At 39.4% G+C, this 20,486-nt stretch overlaps 1 long non-coding RNA gene across 1 annotated transcript in view; it reads left to right on the forward strand.

Moving 5' to 3' along the window:
• Positions 1 to 20,486, forward strand: part of LOC128107783 (uncharacterized) — a 33,742-nt gene that overhangs the window by 2,152 nt on the left and 11,104 nt on the right. The window lies entirely within an intron of this gene.

Raw genomic sequence — 20,486 nt, forward strand, 5'->3', positions numbered from 1 at the left:
ATTTATATATTCTCAATACAAGTCCTCTGTCAGGTATGGATATGATCAGAAAATAGTTTTCCCGTTCTTCAGCTGATCTTTTCATTTGTTTAAAATGAGATTTCACAAACTATTTTCAGAGAGAGCCAGTTTATCGAGTTTTGCACGTATACATAGTGCTTTTGGTGTCAGGTCTAAAAAACCTGGTCCCATTTGCCTTCTCTCATGTTTCCTCTAGAAAGTGTTATAGTTTTATGTTTTAAGTCAGTGTTTCACTTTGAATTAATTTTTGTTATAAACTTGGACCTAAGATAGAGATTCTAATGACTGTCTTTGCTTCATTAAATTGCTTTTATACCTCTGTCAAAATCAATTGGACCATCTGTATGGGGCCATTTCTTGGCTCTTTTGTATTCTATTAATCTGTGTGTCTCTCCTGTGACTACTAGTATTAATTGTGATAGGTATAAAACAAGTGGATAGAGCAATCCCTCTCACTTTATTCTTCCAAATTGTTCTGGCAATCCAAGTTATTTTGTCTTTGTTGTTTTTTGTTTGTTTGTTTGTTTGTTTGTTTGTGGGTTTTAAGACAAAGTCTTACTATGTATCTCTGACTGTCCTGGAACTCACTCTGTAGACCAGGCCAGCCTTGAACTCACTGAGATCCGCCTGCCTCTGCCTCCCGAGTACTGGGATTAAAGGTGTGTGCCACCACACATGGCTGGTAATTTGTCTTTTCATGTAAATTTTGTAATGGATTTATTTGTATTTATAAAAACCTTGATGTAATTGTTAGAGGAATTGCATCAAACCTATATATCAGTTTGAGAAGAACTGACAGCTTCCCAACATTCTCTTCTAATCCTTTAACATGATAATTTCCATCTCTCCATTTAGTTGTAATCTTCTTTGACTTCTTCATTGGCATTGTGGAATTTTATAGCATATAGATCCTGTGTACAGTATGTTAAGTGTGTACCTAAGTACTTCATTTCCTTTGTCATGGTTGTAACTGGTAATGTGTTTTAAATTCCAGGCACACTTTAATTGTTCGATGTCAGTATAGCAGAGAAATGCAATTGATGTTTGTGTGTTGATCTTAATATCTTGTGACATACTGAACCCAATTATTGGTTTTATGAGTCTTTTGGCAGGTACTTTGGAAATTTCTATGTAACAAATTATGTTATTGGGCTTGTAAGATGGCTCGGTGAATAAAGGCACTTGCTACCAAGCCTGATGGCTGGAAATGAATAAATGTAATTTAAAAGAAAGAAAGAAACTTGTGTTGTTTAGAAGTGGAGATGGTTTTAACTCCTTTCCAATCATATGATTTTTATTCCTTTTCTAGCCTGATTTCACTGAAGGCAGCATTTGAATTATGTTGAATGAAAGTGATAAGAGTAGACAACCTTTGTTGGGATAGATCTTAGGGAGAAACATTACATCTTTCACAAGTAAATGTGTTACTACCAAAGTTTTGGGAGATGTTCTTTATCAAGTTCCGGACATACCCATCTATTCATAGTTTGCTGAAAAGTTTTTTTTTTTTTACCATAAATGAATGCTGAATTTTGTTACCTATATGATACATTTTTCTTCATTAGCTTGATGGATATGGTAGATTACATTGATTGAATGTTGGGGTTTTGTTATTTGGGCTTTTTATTGGTTTGTGGTTTTGTTTGTTTGTTTGTTTGTTTGTTTGTTTTTGAGATAGAGTTTCACTGTGTAGCCCAGGGTGACCTCTAACCTGTGATCTTCCTACCCATGAGTAAGGTATATTCCTGACACTTTGTCTGATAGTTTTTAAAAAATATTTTGCATATGTGTATGTGGTGTACATGTGTGTATGTCTTTTTACATGTGCGTGGGTGTATACATGGGAAGTGAACATGCACATGTATACATGTGTGGAGTCCAGAGATTGATATTGAGTATCTGATTGTTCTCTACTTTATTTACCAAGGCAGGGACTCTGACTTAACCCAGAGCTTGCCAATTTTGGCTAGTCTAAGTAGTCAGCTTGCTCTGGAGAGGGCATCACAATGTGGGATGTCTTCTCAGATAGAATCACAGATGGACCACTGTGCCTGCCCAGCTCTTGACATGGGTCCCGGGAATCTGAACTATGGTTCTCATGCTTACACAGTAACTGCTTTCTCCACAGAGCCATCTTCCCAGCCCTATTATTTTTTTAAATTCAAAACTGGGCATAGTAGTGAATGCCTTTAAGCCCAAAACTCAGGGGCAGAAGCAGGCAGATCCCTGTGAGGCAGGTCTACATAGAGAGTTCTAGGACAATCAGAGCTACATAGACCCTGCCTAAAAAAACAAAAACCAACCAAACAAACAAACAAACAAAAAAACCCAGCCAGGTGGTGGTGGGACAAGCCTTTAATCCCAGTACTTGGGAGGCAGAGGCAGGCAGATCTCTGTGAGTTTGAGGCCAGCCTGGTCTACAAAGTGAGTTCCAAGTCAGCCAGGCCTGTTACACAGAGAAACCCAGTCTCAAAAAACAAACAAACAAAAAAAACCCACAAAAAACCAAAACAACAACAACAAAAAAACACACAAAAAAACCCCACACAAATTAATTATTCATTTTATTTTATGTGTATGGATGTTTTGACTGTCTGTCTGTACCGCATGCATGCCTGGTACCTGTGAGCCCAGAAAAAAAGAGATGGATTGCCTAGGCCTGGAGTTATGGATGGTTGTGAGCTGCCATGGGAATAGAACCTGGTTTCCTCTGAAAGAGTAACCAATGCTCTTAACCGCTGAACCATCTCTCCAACCCCTCTAGTAGATGTTTTTAGAGATAATCTTACAGGGGTGGAGTTGTGGGTCAACACTTAAAAGTGTTTGCTTCTAGAAGACTAGAGGTCAAATCCCAGCACCCATGTCCAGTGGCTCACAAACACCTGTAACTTCTGCTCCAGAGGATCTAACAGCCTCTTCTGGCTTCTGGGGGTACCCAGCACACACATTATACATGTGTGCGTGCACGCACACAGACACACACACACACAGACACAAATATATTTTAAATTACACTTATTTATTTTAGGGGTAGGAATATGTATGGAGGTCAGAGGACAACTTGCAGGAGTCAGTTTTTTACATCCATCATTTGGAACCCAGGGATCAAACTCAGGTCCTCAGGCTTGGTAGCAAACAATTTTATCTGCGGAGTCATTTCCCGAGTCCCTAGTAGGTTTGGGTAGTTACTGTTTAAGCTTTTGGTTGAACCAATCTTACATAGTTAGAAAAAAACCCTCCTGGCTATAATAAGATTATTTGTATACCTTTCTGGATTCTAGATTCTGTATTACTAATATTTTGCTGCAGATTTTTGTGCCCAAGTTCTTGTAAGATTAGGCTTTATCTTGGAGGGGGAAGGGTACTGTCATTATCTAGTTTTGGTATTAGGAAACTGCTGGTCTCGTAAATGAGAGGAAGTTTTGGGGAAAAAATAGTAACAGGGCTTTAGTGGGAATCTAGAAACTTTGGTTTTAGGAATGTCCTTACCATTTCCAGAACTGATATTTGTGGCTTACAGTGCATAATCTGTTTGCACAAATGTGTATCCCAGGACAAACATTCAACTCTCCTGATTTCCAGGCTGCTGCAGAAAGACTTAACATAGCAAGCCTGACTACTGTCTTTGCAAGGCTCAGTTGCAAGGTGAATCCTTGCATGGCATTTGGAACTTGGTTTAGGGTAGGGTTCCTACCATTTCCAGACTAAATAACACACTCACTGACCTAATCTGTTTGTCTAAACAATATGCTTTATGGTGAACACCTATCTGCTTTCCTATTAGGAATGTAGAATTTTAACTAAGTGCTAGGCAGGAAGTGCCTACGTGAACAACCCCCAATATTGCCTCAGGAACTGAGTTTCTAACAAGCTTCCCTTGCAGGCAACATTTCACACATGTCACAACTTGTTCCTGCAGGAATTAGTACACCCCTTGGGTCTCTACTGGGAGCTTATACCTAGTTTCCTTTGGACTTCACCCTTTGCTAGTTTTGTTCCACATTCTTTTGCTGTAAAGAATCATAGCCAGGAGCATGACTCTTTGCAGCATTACGTGAGTCTTTGTGCTGAATCATCAAGCATAGGAATGACTTGGAAAACCCTTGACACAAATGTGTTCCTTATTCTTTGTTATTCTAGAATAGGTTGTGTTCTTTAAATGTTTGATAGCATTTATCCAGTAAAACCTTGCAGGTTTCCTTTTTAGAGACCTTTAACATTTCAAATAGGCTGGACAGTGGTGGTAAATGCCTTTAATCCCAGCAATCAGGCAGAAACAGGCTCTGAGTTCGAGGCCATCTGGTTTACAAAGAAAGTTCTAGGACAGCTAGGACTGTTACACAGAGAAACCCTGTAGCTGAACGACTTTCTGTGCCCCACCCGGCCGGTGGTCAGGACAAATCTCTCTCACCCACAGTCCCAAAGCTGCTTATAAAATAATCAGAGGCTTATATTAATTATCGACTGTATAGCCTATGGCTAAGAATTCTTGCTAGCTAGCTCTTTCATCTTAAATTAACCCATTTCTATTAATCTATATGTTGCCATGTGGCTGTGGCGTTACCAGTCTGCTGGCACGTTGTCCTTGGGCAGCAGGCTGGTGTCTCCCCCACCTCCGGTCTCTCTCTTGGATTTCCTGCCAGGCTATAACCTGATTTGCCATAGGCCAGAGCAGCTTCTTTATATCATAGCAACACATATTCACAGCATACAGAAAGACCATCCCACAGCAAAACCCTGTCTCAAAAAAACAAACTAAACAAAACAAATATATTTCAAATACATTTTTAAATAGCTATTGGGCTAGATAGGCAGTAAATACTCGTATCAGTTGAGATTTCTATTTCATCTGAGTTGTCACATTTATATGCATAACATTTCTTTATTTCCTTTACAGCATTACTAGAGCTATAGTAAGATCCCTTGTCTAATTTGTGAAGTTAGTGACTATCTTCTCTCTCTTTTTATCTTGGTCAGTATTTTTAGTTTTTTTTAAATTATAATTACATCATTTCTCCTTTCCTTTTCCTCCCTCAAAACCTTCCTATGTTCCCCACTCCCTTGCTCTCTTTCAAATTCATGGGCTCTTTTTGCTTAATGGTCGTAATTTTTTAATATTTTTTATTTATTTATTTATTTATTTATTTATTTATTTATTTATTTATTTATTTAGTGTGTGTGTGTGTGTGCGCGTGCGCGCGCGCGTGCAAGAAAACACATGAATGTGCCACAGCTTACATGTGGAGGTCATAGCACAGCTTGCCAGAGTTAGCTCTTTTTCCACCATGTGGGTCTAAGAGATTGAACTCAGGTCCTCAGGGTTAGCAGCAATCACTTTTACGCACTGAGCCGACTTGCTAGCTCTTATAGTCTCTTGAAGTAGGATTTTACCTGATTTATTTGAGACCTCTTCTTTTTTTCTTTCTGGTGTTTTTTATTTTTATTTTTATTTATTTATTTATTTTTTAGTTTCTTGAGACAGGATTTCTCTGTGTACTGCTGTGGCTGTCCTGGAACTCACTCTGTAGACAGGCTGGCCTCAAACTCACAGAGATCCTGCCTCTGCCTCCGGAGTACTGGGATTAAAGGTGTGTACCACCACTGCCCAGTTTTTCTTTTTTTCTAATGTGAAAATTTACTGCTGTAAATTCTCATGCTGACACAGCTACATTTCACAAACATACTGCATTCTTGTTTTTGTTCAGTTTGTTGTATTTAAAAATTTTTCCCCTTAGATTTTTTTGACCTATATATGTATTGTCTAGCTTCCAAGTGTTTGAAATTTTTCTTTTTTGACTACTCTATTGATTTCTAATTTGATTTCATTATGTCAGGGAACATGTTCTATAATTCTTTTATATTCAGTGATGCTTGTTTTATGACCCAGAAGATGGGCTGTATTGGTAAATGTTTCATGAATATTTTCAAAGAAATTGAACTATGCTATTGTTGGGCATAGTGCTCTATAAATTAACACCTAGGGCTTCCTGGTGCTATTGATTCATAGTCTTGCTGATTTCCTGTATAATAGTTCTATTTCTGAGAAGAGGCTATTGAAATCTCCAGCTATAATTATGGATTTGTGTGTTTCTTAGTTCAATCAGACTTTGCTTCATGTCTTTAAAGCTGTTTATTGGTATACTTATATTTAGGATTTCTGTGCCATTTGGGGGAATTGATTCATTTATCCTTATATGATACGCCTCTTCTCTCCATGGTAATCTTATTTCCTCTGAATTCTACTTTATCTTATATTAGTATATATCTGCTCTTGCTTTTAAGAATTAACCTTTGTATAATTTCACATCCTTTTTAGTTTTTCTACTTATGTTATTATATTTGAAGTAGGTTTCTTGTAGATAGCATATACCAATTTTTAAAACTTATTTTGTACATTTCTTTTAATTTCTTTATTTAGAAAACTCAACTTGACCACTATTATTGATATTTAGCATTTTATTAGCTGCTTTAGAATTTTTTCTTCTGATTCTCATTCCTCTTTTCCTTTTCTTGCCTTACTGTGGGTTGCCCAAATAATTTTTAGAATTCTATTTTGCATAGTTTTCTTAATGTTTGTTCTAGATATTAAAATATATGTGTAATGTATCACGGGCTATCATTCTCAACATTTTACCGGTTCTAATATAGTGTAGAAAATGTATTTTTGTATTCTTTGAGGCTAGTCTCACTTTGTAGTCACAGCTGACCTCAAACTTGTAGCACTCCTCCTGCCTCTGCCTTTTCAGTGCTGCGATTACAGGTGTGAGCCACCACACTTGGCTAGAAAACCTTGTTTTTGCTAGCTCTTTTTATCATTCTGCTTTTGAAATAGAATTTTCTTATTTATGTCTTTTAGATTGACCCTACTGTCAGGTTGTATATTTTTTGCTTGATTTTTGTATAGAAAAACATACAAGGAAAAGGGTAGTATATTAGATTTATTCTGAGTGTTATGTATGTCATTGTTTTCCTTCCTTTCTAAAGTTCCAAGACTCTTTCCGGTACCATTTCCTTTTGGTTTGGAGAGCTTCCTTTAGCCATTCATTAATGGTACATCTGCTAGTGAAACTTTTATAAATTTTCTCTGTCATCTGAGAATGTCTTTATTTCCCTTTCATTCCTGAAGGATATTTTCCCTGAACATGGAAGTAAGAGTTGACAGTTCTTTTCTTTTGTCGTTTGAAAAATGTACCACTTCCTTCTGGCCTTTCTAGTTTTAGGTGAGAAATCTGCTATCATTTAAATCAGTGTTCCTTTATAGGTAATGAATGGTTTTCTCTCTAGCTGCTTTCAAGAGGTTCCCCCTGACACTTTGTCTTTCTCGGTTTTAAGAGGTTCATTATGCTGTGTCTTGGTGTGTGTATTTTTGTCGTTTCCTGGCCTAAATTTGTGGGCTGCGATTCCAATGACAATTTAATTTTTAGGGCTCTGCCTGTGCCATTCTGGTCTGCTCTGTATGTTAATCAGAAACCACCTTGAAAACCTGAATCACAGTATGCCACACTGCTAGTTCAGTTCCAGACCTGCAGGTGTGGTGATGTAGGCAGGTATCACATTTGGACCAAGCAGGTGCCTTTCAGGCACTTCCCCTACAGATTTAAAGAATCCCTTTCTCCAGTACCCTGCTCTCTGGGAGCTTTCCTTTACTCTAATTGGGAGGGTGTGGGGCACCAGCTGCTGCTGGCAGACAGGGTGAAAGTCCAGACTTCTCACTCAGTTTCCACTGGCATGGAAACAGCAGCGGGGAGGGGGAGCACCTGTCTGCATCCTCCGCTGGTGCCCGATGGTGGGAGGGAAGCAGCAGATGTCCTGACTCCGCATGAGCTCTCTGCTGATGCCACTGATGATAAACAGGAAAGTGCCTCCCCAACAGCCTGCCTTGTGGTAGGGGTTAAGGGATCTGATCCTCACTTGGTCCCCTGAAGTGCCTGTGGGTTTGGGGGTTGGAGAGTGTCTGCTAGGGCTGTCCACTACCACTACGTGGATGAGGCATAAGATGCTAACTCTGGTTTCCCTGCGGCTGTGGTGGAGTGGGAGGTCTTTGCTACTTGGTGGGTATCCACCAAAGCTGCCAGCTGGGCAGAGCACGCCTCTGCCAGCTGCCTGGTGTGTTTGGAGGATTGGAGCTCCTGCTGGCTCTTGGCTGTTGCTGCTAGCCAGCAGCAGGGAGGAAAAGTACTTCCCCAAGCTCCCTGGTGCCTTTGGGACTCCTGCTTAATCTCAGCTGGTGTTCTCTTAAGGGAGGAGTGCTTTTCCTCCAGCTGTCTAGGGCCACTAAAGCAAGTTGACAACCTCTAAACCCCACGTAGGCCCCGCTGACACCAGGGCACTGCTGGTGTTGTCAATTAAGGTTTTTCTTCACTGGGCTAGATTTTTCTCCTTCTCCAGTGCTTTGGCCACAAAGAGCAGGTTTTTCTTTGGTTTGCTTTGCTCTAACTCAGGTTCTTGGTTACAGGCCTCTTTAGTACCTATTCTGACCTATGTGGAAGGTGAAAGGAAAAGTCAAGGAGCTCACCCAAATGCCATCCCTAGAACCCTAAGGTCTCTGTCAAGTTGGCTTTCTGCTTCCTACCCTGCAGAGACCTTTCTGATGAACCTTTGCATAGTTCTTCAGAAATTTTAGTTGTGCGTAGAGGGGAACAGCAAGGAGAATTATCTACTATCTTGTTTGAAACATAAAGCAAGCTTTGTAGTATTAGGGATTGAACACACTAGGCAAATTTTCTGCTACTGAGCTATATCCCCAGCTCTCTTTTTTGTTGTTTTATTGAAAGACTCTCACACTGTAGCCTAGAATATCCTGAAATTCAGTATGTAACCTACACTGACCTCAAACTCACAGCAATCCTCCTGTCTTAGCCTCTTGACTGCTGGGATTTATATAAATGGGTGCTACCTAGCTCAATCTCATATTTTAAATGAGTAAATGAAGAGATTTTTCTGTTTCAGTTGGAAGACAGAATTTGACATTAAGGGTAATGACTTCAGTTTGCACTTTAAAGAGAGAATTATTTTTCTTGGTGGAGATACTTTCACATGCACAAGGGATTGTTTATCTATACTTCTTGAACCACTAGTAACTAGTGACTAGTTGATGAAACAGAATGCAAGATCTTGAAACTGCTTAGGCTGTTTCATACACTCTATGGCAGTGTTACATGCCATAAATGAGCTCAGGGGACTCAAAATGAAAAGACCAAAGAAGTCTAGAGAATTAAATGATCGCTCTTGGCAAAATCTCCTGTCCTTTTTCTACTATTATTTTTCTTGACCATCACACCACAGTTTGACCTGATAAGAATCAGTAGCAGGCAGCATTTTCCTTAGACAAGTAAATACCTGCTTTCCACATGGGTTCCTCTGCCTGTGCACTGCACTGTGTAAACTCATAGACCAGTGGTCTGAAAGGACACTGGCCAAAGTGATAATGATAGTTACCAATGGGGAGTGGGGAGTGAAGAGGTTTGTAGATTTAGCTCTTGTTTTTCTCCAGGGAAAATGAACCTCTATTTATAGTTAACAATTAATAAAGCAAAACAATCCGTGTGTGTGACAAGCCACATGAGTCTGATTTTAAAAAGCCTTTAAGTTATGCTTCCTTTCTGCTCAGTAAAATATTATTTCACACTTGTGAAACCTGGTGACACCTTACACTTGTCCAGAACATTACTACCATGACTTGCAAGAACATTTTTAGATAAAAATAGGAAAATAGTTGACACTTCAATTAAAGAAGCAATTTTATCTTCACTCAAGGTTGAAATGATGATGTGTAAAAATGGCCTTTGTGTGTTATGGTTTCAAAATGAAATGCTCCCATGGGCTCATGTTTTGAAAGCTTGGTCTTCATTTGGTGGCACTGTTTTGGGAGGCGCTAGAAATTTCAGGAGGTGGGACCTAGCTCAAGGAAGTTGGTTACTAGGGGCATTTATCTTGTATCTCTTTGCCTTCTTTGTACTATGAGGTGATTTGCCCAGATCATAAGCTCTCATTGCTGTGATGTGCTACTCCATGTGTCCAGAGTTAACAGAGCCGGGGCTACAGACTGAAACCTCTGAAACTAGGAGACAAAGTAAATATTTCATCCCTTAAGTGACCTATTTTGTCACTGATAAAGAAACTAACATAATATGCACAGAAGTAAATAGAAAAGAACCAGCAGTAAGAAGCTTTTGCTGGTGGTGGTAGTATCATTTTGTTTTATTTCATTTTTATTTAAAAAATTTAGGAGGCTGGGGAGATGGCTCAGTGCTTCCAAGCACCTGCCACCAAGACTGATGACCCGAGTTCAATCACCAGAACTAACATGGTGGAAGGAGAGAACCAACTCTTGAAAGTTGTCCTCTGACCTCAGCATGTGCATCATGGCAGGTGTACACACATTTAATAAATAAACCTAAGAGAATGGTTTTTCAAATTTTTATTTAGCATTCAAAGTAATGAGTTTCATTATGACATTTTCATACACATACACATCACTGTATCTTACTCATTTCATGTCTGCACTACCTGCCCCTGTCCATCTCCCAAACTGGCCCCTTCTCTCCTCTTATATAGTCCCACTTCTGCTTTTATATGTTACACACAGACACATACAGACTCACTTTCCCTCCCTCCTTCCCACCTCTATTTTTCCTCCCTTTCTTCTCTTTCTTGCTTGCTCTCTTGACTAATCATGAGAGAAAATATGCAATACTTTGACTTTATTTTTTCTATTACCCTTTCTTGTTCTCCACTTCCCTCTCTTACACTTTATACTTTCTCCTTCCCCCAATAGTCCCTCTTCTACTTTCATCTCCCGCTCTCTTTCTTACACACACACACACACACACACACACACACACACACACACACACACACACACACCTAAATTCTGCTTATGATAAAAAAAAATTGTCTTTCTGAGTCTGGCTGCAATGAGGGTTTTATAGTCAATGTGATAAATTAATGAACACTAGAAATCTCACTTGGTTCTTTGCTGCTGCTGCTGCTGCTGCTGCTGCTGCTATTGCTGGTGGTGGTGGTGGTGGGGTGTGTGTGTGTGTGTGTGTGTGTGTGTGTTGATAAAACTCAGCCCTACATGTACTAGAAATGTGCTGTACCACTGACTACAGTCCCAACCATTAGTTTTTGGGACAGGGTCTCCCTATGTTGCCCAAATGACCTTCCTGCCTCTTTCTCCAGGGTGCTATACTCAACTGGAGAGATCTTTTAACACACAAGACTTTATATGAAAGCTGTATTCATGAAAAGTGACCAAAATGTTATTTGTACAATATCTACTGTGTATTTGACTTAAATCTCCTCATCTAATCCTGCCCAAGCCCTCATGATAGTAATAATTATTTACATTTTACAGATAAATAAATGAGCCCAGAGAAAAATATCATTAGTGTGGACAATAGGTACTCTTCAAAATAAAAGTGCTTTCAACTAGCATGTAGATTTGCATATTTTACAGTCCTGTAGCAAAAGGAAGAAGAGTGGAAAGAACCAACTAAGGCAGCCCAATACTCTTTTAACATGTGTGGCAGGAGAAAATAATTTATGAAAGAAATGCACAGTTATTCCTTGAAATCCTTCCTTTTTAGGTATTCACTTCAACTGAAGAACAACTTTTTGTACCAGTTAACAGAGAGCAGTTTAATGAAACATAGCAATACCATACCCCCAGTAGATAGTTTTAGTTACTATAGTTTCCTCTTGTCAGGTGACTAGTGAACTACCAACGATGTATTAAAGCCACACTGGCAATATCAGCTCTCTGGGCTTATGATTTATTTTCACAAAAAAGGAATCACTAATGAGATTTAAAAAGAAGCACTAAATTTCATTGCAGTGGTTAATTTATATCTTAGCACACATTAGGCCTTAGTTAGCCTTAGTTAGGCCATAGGCTCAAGTGATAGGATCCTGTGAAAGTGTTTTATAGACATGATTCAAATCTATAACCAGTAAGGGGTTTTTTGTTTGTTTATTTGTTTGTTTTTGAGACTGGGTTTGTGTTGCCCTGGCTATCCTGGGACTTGCTCTGTAGACCAGAGATCCACCTGCCTCTGCTTTTGCTGGGATTAAAGGTGTGCTCCCCAACTGCCTGGTTCAGTAAGGGATTTTTAAGGAGGATTATCCTAGATATTAATTCAGTAAGTTGGAGCCCTTAGCGGAATTGGGCTTCCAACGAATTCTGGCTACGAATGACAGCATCACCATGTACCCAATAGCTTTGCCTTCAGCCAGTGTTTTCTGATGGTCTGCCCTAAAGATAGAAAATTTCATCAGAGTTGCCTAGCCAGCCTCCATAATGTCTCCCAGACCCACACTGTCTCTTGGTGTATGTGTGTGTATATAAATGTATCTCTTTCTCTAGCAGAATTTTGACTGATACAATCATCCACTTTACTTTTGTTTTGCAAATTCAGATCTATATGCATCTTAAAAATTAATTTCCCCCAAACTTTTATGTTCTTTCTTTAGACTATTTTTATAAATCAAATGTTTCAAAAAGGATTCCAGAGAATGGTCAACTTTAGAGACGAACCATCCTTGTCCATATTTGAAGTAAACTGTGCTGTCAGACTTAGGAAATACTTCTTCCTCTTGGGAACTATCATCTAAGTGAGTTCTCACAAGGCTCTGTAATCAGCTTTCTGAAGATAGAAGCACCAACGCCTTGTGGGAAAGAAGCCCATGAAAACTGCTCTAGGTCTCCTGTGTGTGAATTCTCCAAGTTCATCCATAAATCCTGTGTGCTGGATGTGATAACAACAACAACCAAAACCAACTGTGCTTAAAAACATCACAACAGCACTATTTTTCCTCCTTATGTTCTCCAGAAAATTCTTGGAGATTTTTTTACTTTCCTGGGACATAGTATCCAAGTGTTTTCATTCTATTCTTTCCCTGAAGAAACTTCTGGGTTAATTTCAGAAATGGTCTTAAATCTTTTCCTTCCTCCTTTTAACAGGGTTTTCAAATCCATATATTACACAAAGCTGACCCTTTTCAGAAGTTACTTAATATGAATGACAAATATGCATTAAATGGAGCAAAACATATAAACAAAATTGGTAGAGGAAAGAGAAATAACAAAAAGGGAAAGAAAAAAGCCAATAAAGAATAAAAGGGAACCAGAGATTAGAAAAGATAGTATAATTGTCTATAAAATGTATGATTTAAGTTTTCTAGCAAAAGGGAGCTGTGTGGAAGGGAGGAAGGGCACCAGTGGGATGGGGATGGGAAACAAGAGGGGTAGTGGGGGTAATTATAGGTAAAACTCCTGCTCGGTATGTGTAAGCATGCCATAAGGATAGCCATTATTTTTTTCATTTATTTAAAACATTCTCTAGTACAATAGAAAAAAGATAAACTATACACTTCAAAAGGTTCAAGAGAGGAAACCAAACCAACTTTTAAAGAGAATTACAAGTAGTTTTGATGTAAAGGGAGGCATTGTCCCCAGGGATTTGCTATTGTATCCTTAACTTTTTGCTTTCTTTAAAAAACACACAAAGCAATGTCTTTAACCCCCAAGCACCATGGGAATGGTTTTAAAAAGTATTTTCAAGTAACAACTTTTTCTAATTTTGCATTTTATTCTATTGACCTAATTTGGGAAGAACTTAACTGTAACTGCACAAAACGTAATGAATTCTTGGTATTTCTTACTTAATGTTTCACCCAGGACCTCCTGTGTCTGGTGGAGGTAGCCAGGTGTAGAGTCAAGGAGCCTCCTGAAGTGTTTGTTTACCTGGTGTGGATGTCAGAGAGCAAACAAAGCAAAGAGAATGCACAGGTGAGGGGCCGGTGCTTTCCAACCTGGGGCCTTGGTGCTTGACATCCAGCTGTCTGATGTGTTCTAAACAGTTTGTCAGATTAATGTGACAAATAGTGATAGTTGCTTATCCAGTATCCATTCTTTTCATCTTTTTTGTTAGAATCTCAACTTTTCAAGACAACAACGTACCTAGTGTAATTATCTCCTTGGCTCCCTTGAAGCTAGGCTAGCTGTATATAACCCAGCTCTAGCAAATGAGATACAAGTCTATTGAGAGGCTTCTGACAAAGTTAATGTTTTCTTGATGAAAGAGGACAGCATTCACTGGTTTTTTTTCCTACTCACCTTCTCCAGTCTTTCTGCTTAGAATTCAGTCACAGGATTTAGAGGTATGAAAGCCACTCTACCTGCAGAAAGCAAAGCCACATTGAAGATAGCAGAGCAGAGAGATGGAAAGGTTAGGACTTTAAAGATACTGTGGAGATTCTGTGTTGCCTACCTTAGTTTTGAGCTGTGTAACCCTAGAGTGTTACTATTCGCCCTACCCCTTGGAATCCTATTTACTAGTTTTCCCCACGTCCTAGTCCACTTCCACACTGGTAGCTTGTGGGAGGTAGTCAATTAGTTGCTGATTCAGTGGTGTACGTGTCCAAGAGTCTCCTCAAACAATTCCATATTTGCATTCGTCTGGTTTCAGGCAGTTTCAGGCTGTCTGAGCCTGGAGGGGATGTGGACAGAGGTATTAGTATAGGTCCACAGAGAGCTTTGTGTCATTTTGGAAAAACAAGGTAAAAGAAAAATATGTTTAGAGAGGAAAACTAAGACTAAAGTCTAGTATTTTTACCTTATTCTTTAGAATGCCCCCAAATAACTGTCAAAACTGGTCAGAATTCTCATTTTGCAGATGAGGAAATTAAAGATATTGTTTAGGTGACAGAGATTTTCACAGTGGTATGTAGCAGGAAGTACGTCATTCTCAGATCTGAGAGTTCTCTACTCTACTTTTTTGTGTGTAGGGGTTCAACTCTGACGTGACTTGTGTGGAAAAAAAAAATCAGTCGTCAGTGGTTTCCGGAAGCAAAGAGAGCTTGGGCCTGTACTGAATTCTGGGCAGAATTTGAATACCTGAGATGGGAGTGGGAAAAGGGATTCTAGATACAGAAAGGAACATAAGCAAAAATGAGTTTTTATTGATTGCCTCTGATTCAATAGTCGGGAAGCCTAGTGGGAAGGCAGAGGATTGATTTCTTGAAGCAATTATCTGTCAGCATCATGGCCTGTGATAGTAACTGTGGAAAAGTCACTTTCCTCTTTGGGAGGGGGTACATGGAATATAATTGCTGTTCAGTTTTCTTTTTTCTTCCTCTACCCTCTTTTCTCTGCTAAAGATTAAACTGAGAATCATTGGATTGCTAAGCATGCAGCCTACCTCTGAGTTGCATCCCCAAGGTTGCTGTTCCATTTTTCATGGTTCTGGTCTTTAAAATAGTGTTACTAGCTGGGGAGAGGAATTATTTAAGAGTTCCAAAGTAGAATGTGTCCCAAGCTGATCCAAGAGTACAGATAACAAGGCCCAGAGCTATGCTTTTCTCTACTGTACTTTTATTCTCAGTGTAGGGAGGCAACAAGAGGAAGCAAGGAGACAAGCTCTCAAGTAAGGACTCTAGTTAGGAGGCTGATGAAATCATTGCAGGGTCAGTAGCACCCATCAGGATTTTGAGGTTGAGCACAAAAAGGAGAAAGAACATGACCAAAAGAAACATTGCCCAAACAGCCTAGTTAAGAGCTACTTAACAAGGTGCAAAACCACTCTGACATAATCCTAAAATGTGAGCAGTAGAACTGAGAAAACTGCATGCTACCACTGGAAAGAGATACTAGGATGGCAAGACTGTCTAGAAGGATGGAAGTGGTACTTTCAGTTTATTATGTGTGAGACCAGGAGGACTATTACTTCGTTATTATTTAAATTCACATATTGGGCAGAAAGTTGCGACTGAGAAAATGGACTCAGATAACAGCCAGCCAGGATTGGTAGGGTCTTTGTAGCTATGAGAAAGGTTCATGTACTTCAAGGAAAGAACATAAGAGCCACAGCCATCCTTCACACACCTCAACCTCCCATCAATATCATGTCCCATTAACTACTTGGATATGATTTGACAATGTTGCTAGAATGTTTCTTGTCTAGAACTATGACATACCAAATCTGACTAAAACAAATTGAATAAATTTTAAAGGAATTGAATTCTATCATGAAGTCAACTCCAGCATGGCTTTCTGGATATACTGACTTTGCCCGTTTTCAAAGCCTCCTTTGCAATCTGAACCAGAATCTCCAGATTTAATCTCCAGCCTCAGGAATTTTTTCCTTTGCTAGATCTTACATTGACTTAGGACAAAAATGTGACCACAGATGAAATACTACCCTTACTTTCCCAACATTTTTATCTCTTCCTGTCCTTCCAGCTCCCAGAGAGTTCCTAATATGGCACTTTTGGTGCTGTATGAGGAAATATGATACTTAATAATTGTCTCCCTACTTGTTTGTATTTCTAACATCTTTTATCAAAAAGAAAATTGAGGGTTTTTTTTTTGGCTTTTTGAGACAAGGTTTCTCTGTGTAGTTTTGGTGCCTGTCCTGGATCTCGCTCTGTAGACCAGGCTGGCCTCGAACTCACAAAAATCCGCCTGCCTCTGCCTCCCAAGTGCTGGGATTAAAGGCGTGCGCCACCGCCGCCTGGCGGAAAATTGAGTTTTACATAGCTGGTTAGATACAAATAGTGCTCATTTCCCAGTTCAGAAATTATAATGAGTGCTTGTTAAAAATTTGGTATTAAGTTAATGTCTCAAAATAAAATCTAGATTAACCAGGCATGGTGGTGTACACCTTTAACCTCAGTAGGTTAATCTCTGTGAGTTGGAGGCCAGCCTGATCTACATAGTGAATTCCACCTAGAAAAAAAAACCCATAGAGATGAGAGTGGACGACTTTAGACTCTTTTGCTCTTCATTTGTTTGTTTGTTTTGAGAAAGGGTCTCATTATATAGTCCACAGTAACCTTGAACTCAGTCATCCATCCTCTTGCTCAAAAGTATCAAAAGTAGACAAGCGCTGCACACCCGGACATGATTGACAAATGAGTTGGAGAAGGGTAAAGGAAAGCTAGAGGATCTAGACAAAGAGACTAAGTCCTAAAATTGGAAAATTGGACTCTATCAAAGTACTGGGCAAAAAGAACAGTTATCCACGTAAGGAATCAGTCTAGGGAGACATTTTAAACAATAAGGGAGAGGGGCCTGAAATGGCTCAGTGGTTAAGAGCATTTGTTGCTCTTCCAGACCTGGATTCAGTTTCTAATGTCCATAATGGTAGCTTACTTGTAACTCCGGTTCAGGGGATCCAGCGCCCTCTTATGACCTCTGCAGGCACCAGGCATGAAAGTGCACGTACATACATGCGGGCAAAACACCCATACATATACATTTTTTAAATGATTTAAAATTTTTAAAAAAGAATAAGGGAAACATGAACAGGGAGGGTGTGAATAAAGAAACACCTAAGGACTGTGACAAGACTAAAAGCACCTTTGTGAAGTTAAGTGGCATGGACGGTGGTAGCAGTCATTTTTTTTTTTTATTTTCAATAGTTGTTTTATTTTTTTTTAATTTTTATTTTTATTTTGCAATACAATTCAGTTCTACATATCAGCCACCGATTCCCTTGTTCTCCCCCCCTCCCGCCCCCCCTCACCTTCCCCCCAGCCCACCCTCCATTCCCACCTCCTCCAGGGTAAAGCCTCCCCCGCGGACTGAGGTCAACCTGGTAGACTCAGTCCAGGTAGGTCCAGTCCCCTCCTCCCAGGCCGAGCCAAGCGATCCTGCATAGGCCTAGCGCAGTAAGCAGTCATTCTTAAGAGGTGTAGAGGAGCAACAATAAAAGTTGTGTTAGCTGCTTACTTCTTATCCATTAGTCAAGTTAGAAGTTCTTCTTCAACGCCATTGCTCCATTTGGTCATTAAGCAACAATCTTCCTCTCTGGGCCCCAGGGCCAGTCTTTGGTATGGAGCCAAAGGTCACCTCTTTCCAGCTGTCTCTGAGCACTAATCCTTGCCTTCCCTGAGTTCCATTTCAAAAATGAAAAACAAAAACCTTGCCTAACTGGTTTTTGAAGAAGCAGTTCTACTTGCTGTTTCTTTTTATCTTTTGTTTTCCAACATTTTTTGTTTTTAACATTCAACTTTTGTTTTGAAGTAGATAATCCATTTACAAAGTTTAAAGATCAGAACTTTAAGAGGTATGAAGTTCCATTCTCATTATTTTGCTGTTTGAGGGTTCCATTTTTGTCAGTCATACTTCTGGCCCCCATCACCTTCATCTACTTCCTTCCTGTATATAATTTCCTTTCCTCTTTCAGTGGTTCTTATAAGAATGGGTTTCATCATGACTTTTCCATACATGAATACAAGGCATTTTGATCAGATTCACCATTACCTTCTATTGTACCCATCCTACTTCTGTTGATCTTTCCTCTTCCAAACTAATCCCCATCTGCTTTTGTGAGTGTGTGTGTGTGTGTGTGTGTGTGTGTGTGTGTGTGTCAGTGACTTTAATAAGGACTATTGACAGGAACATGGGTAACTTAGCAGTGGTTCTTTATGTAAAACACACATAAACAAACTTACCATCACCCTGTTGTTTTTTTTTTTTTAACAAAGGCGTACACAATGGGCACACTATTTCAGGTCTTGGTTTTGTAACCTAACAGCAAGATTTCTTCTCAGTAAAAAGAGATCTTTGGTTTTTGTTGTTGTTTTGAAGTGGGATCACCCTTTCTTTGATTCACTCTTTTACTTTTAATGTTTTGCACACTCAACATGTATAGGCTTTCTAAGTAGAGGGTCACATATACTTTGAAAAATACTCTCAAGTTATTTTGGCACATGCCTCCCTCTAGAATAGTGGCAAGGAGACATACATTGGTTTATACCTCAGCACACATACTTATTTCCTCGGGTAATTCCAGTCTTTAGAGGAAAAGTAGCTCAGGATTTGTCTTCTCTTCTCCCCAAGCTCTCTGCCTAAAGGGGATGTTACACTGGGCTGGGAAGGTTCTTTGGCAGTAGGCTAAATACAGTCACAGAAAGTGGAACTTCCAAAGAATTAAAGTTATGTGGTCATTTTCATCTGTCTGGGTGTACCCTTTTGCTCAGGCCTCCCTTTGAAGTAGCTATGCCTAGAATCAGAGACTGTCAGCTTCAAGACAACACTTTTTCCATTTTTTCCCTCTAGCACTCATAGGTAAGACCTTGTTACATCTGTGTAAGAAGAACCAAACATAGAATATGGGCTTTGAGCCGGGCGGTGGTGGCGCATGCCTTTAATCCCAGCACTCCAGGAGGCAGAGCCAGGCAGATCTCTGTGAGTTCGAGGCCACCCTGGGCTACAGAGTGAGTTCCAGGAAAGGCGCAAAGCTACACAGAGAAACCCTGTCTCAAAAAAACAAAAGCAAAAACAAAACAAACAAAAAAAGAATATGGGCTTTGACCTTACATCCTAATAGATCCCCATTACCCAATTTCAAGTATGTGAGACTGAACAAAGAGGGTATTTGACCTAAGTTTTAATTTCATCTGGCAAAATGGAATCAATCATACAGACTTTACACAGTGGATGTAAAGATTAAGTGACAAGATATGCAAAACACTAACACAGTGCCTAGCTATCATGCAAGTGCTCAATAAAAAAGGTGATGTTACTGTTATTGATGAGTACAATATAATGTTTGAAAGTAGAGGCTTTGAGGGGCTGGAGAAATGACTTAGAAGTTAAGAGCACGGGCTCTTAACTTCCAGAAGTTCTGAGTTCAAGTCCCAACAACCATTTATAATAAGATCTGGTGCCCTCTTCTGGCAAGCAGGGATACATGCAGACAGAACATTGTACATAATAAATCTTAAAGAAGAGGAGGAGGAGGAGGAGGAGGAGGAGGAGGAGGAGGAGGAGGAGGAGGAGGAGGAGGCGGCAGCGGCAAGTAGAGGCTTTGGAGTTAAACTGTTCTCTCAGTGAACTTGGTCCAGAGTTGGCTGATCGTTTTTTGTCACAGGTAAGTTAACTAACCTCGGTTTCCTCAATCATAAAAACATGTAGATGTAGAATCTCTCTTATTTGTGGAGATTTCATTTGTAAGGTGCTTAACACTGAGCCCAATATCTAAGTAGCTCCTGTACCTTAAATGCATTTTAAAACCCAAACCCAACTAAACTTAAATGATTTATGCTCCTTCAGTTAAAGTAGGAGGTACCTCTTCATATATTTTCTTATAAACAATTTACTTATAAAAAGTGCATGTACAGTATGGCACATTTGAAATGTGTTGCGAGTAAATCTCATGTTGTATTTTTTCCCTCACAGTTTGAAAAAACTGTACTCATGGAAAAAAGAGTTTTAGAGGGTAACATTCTGAGCATGTACTACATGTCCTGAGGCTTATTTTTTCCTTGTATTTAATGTTAACATAAAAATAATCAGAACAGCACCTATATGTTGTACTGTCTACCAGATGCAGTGTGAGCAATACTATATTGGATTCAAATACTGCCCTATCTAGACAGCACTGCTCTAACCTTTGATCATTTATTTGCTCTACAAATACATGTGAACACCAAAAGATTTACTATGCCCCTGACAA

This window comes from Peromyscus californicus, unplaced genomic scaffold (assembly GCF_007827085.1).
Source record: "Peromyscus californicus insignis strain IS unplaced genomic scaffold, ASM782708v3 Scaffold_10__1_contigs__length_136768540, whole genome shotgun sequence".
NCBI classification, from domain to species: domain Eukaryota; kingdom Metazoa; phylum Chordata; class Mammalia; order Rodentia; family Cricetidae; genus Peromyscus; species Peromyscus californicus.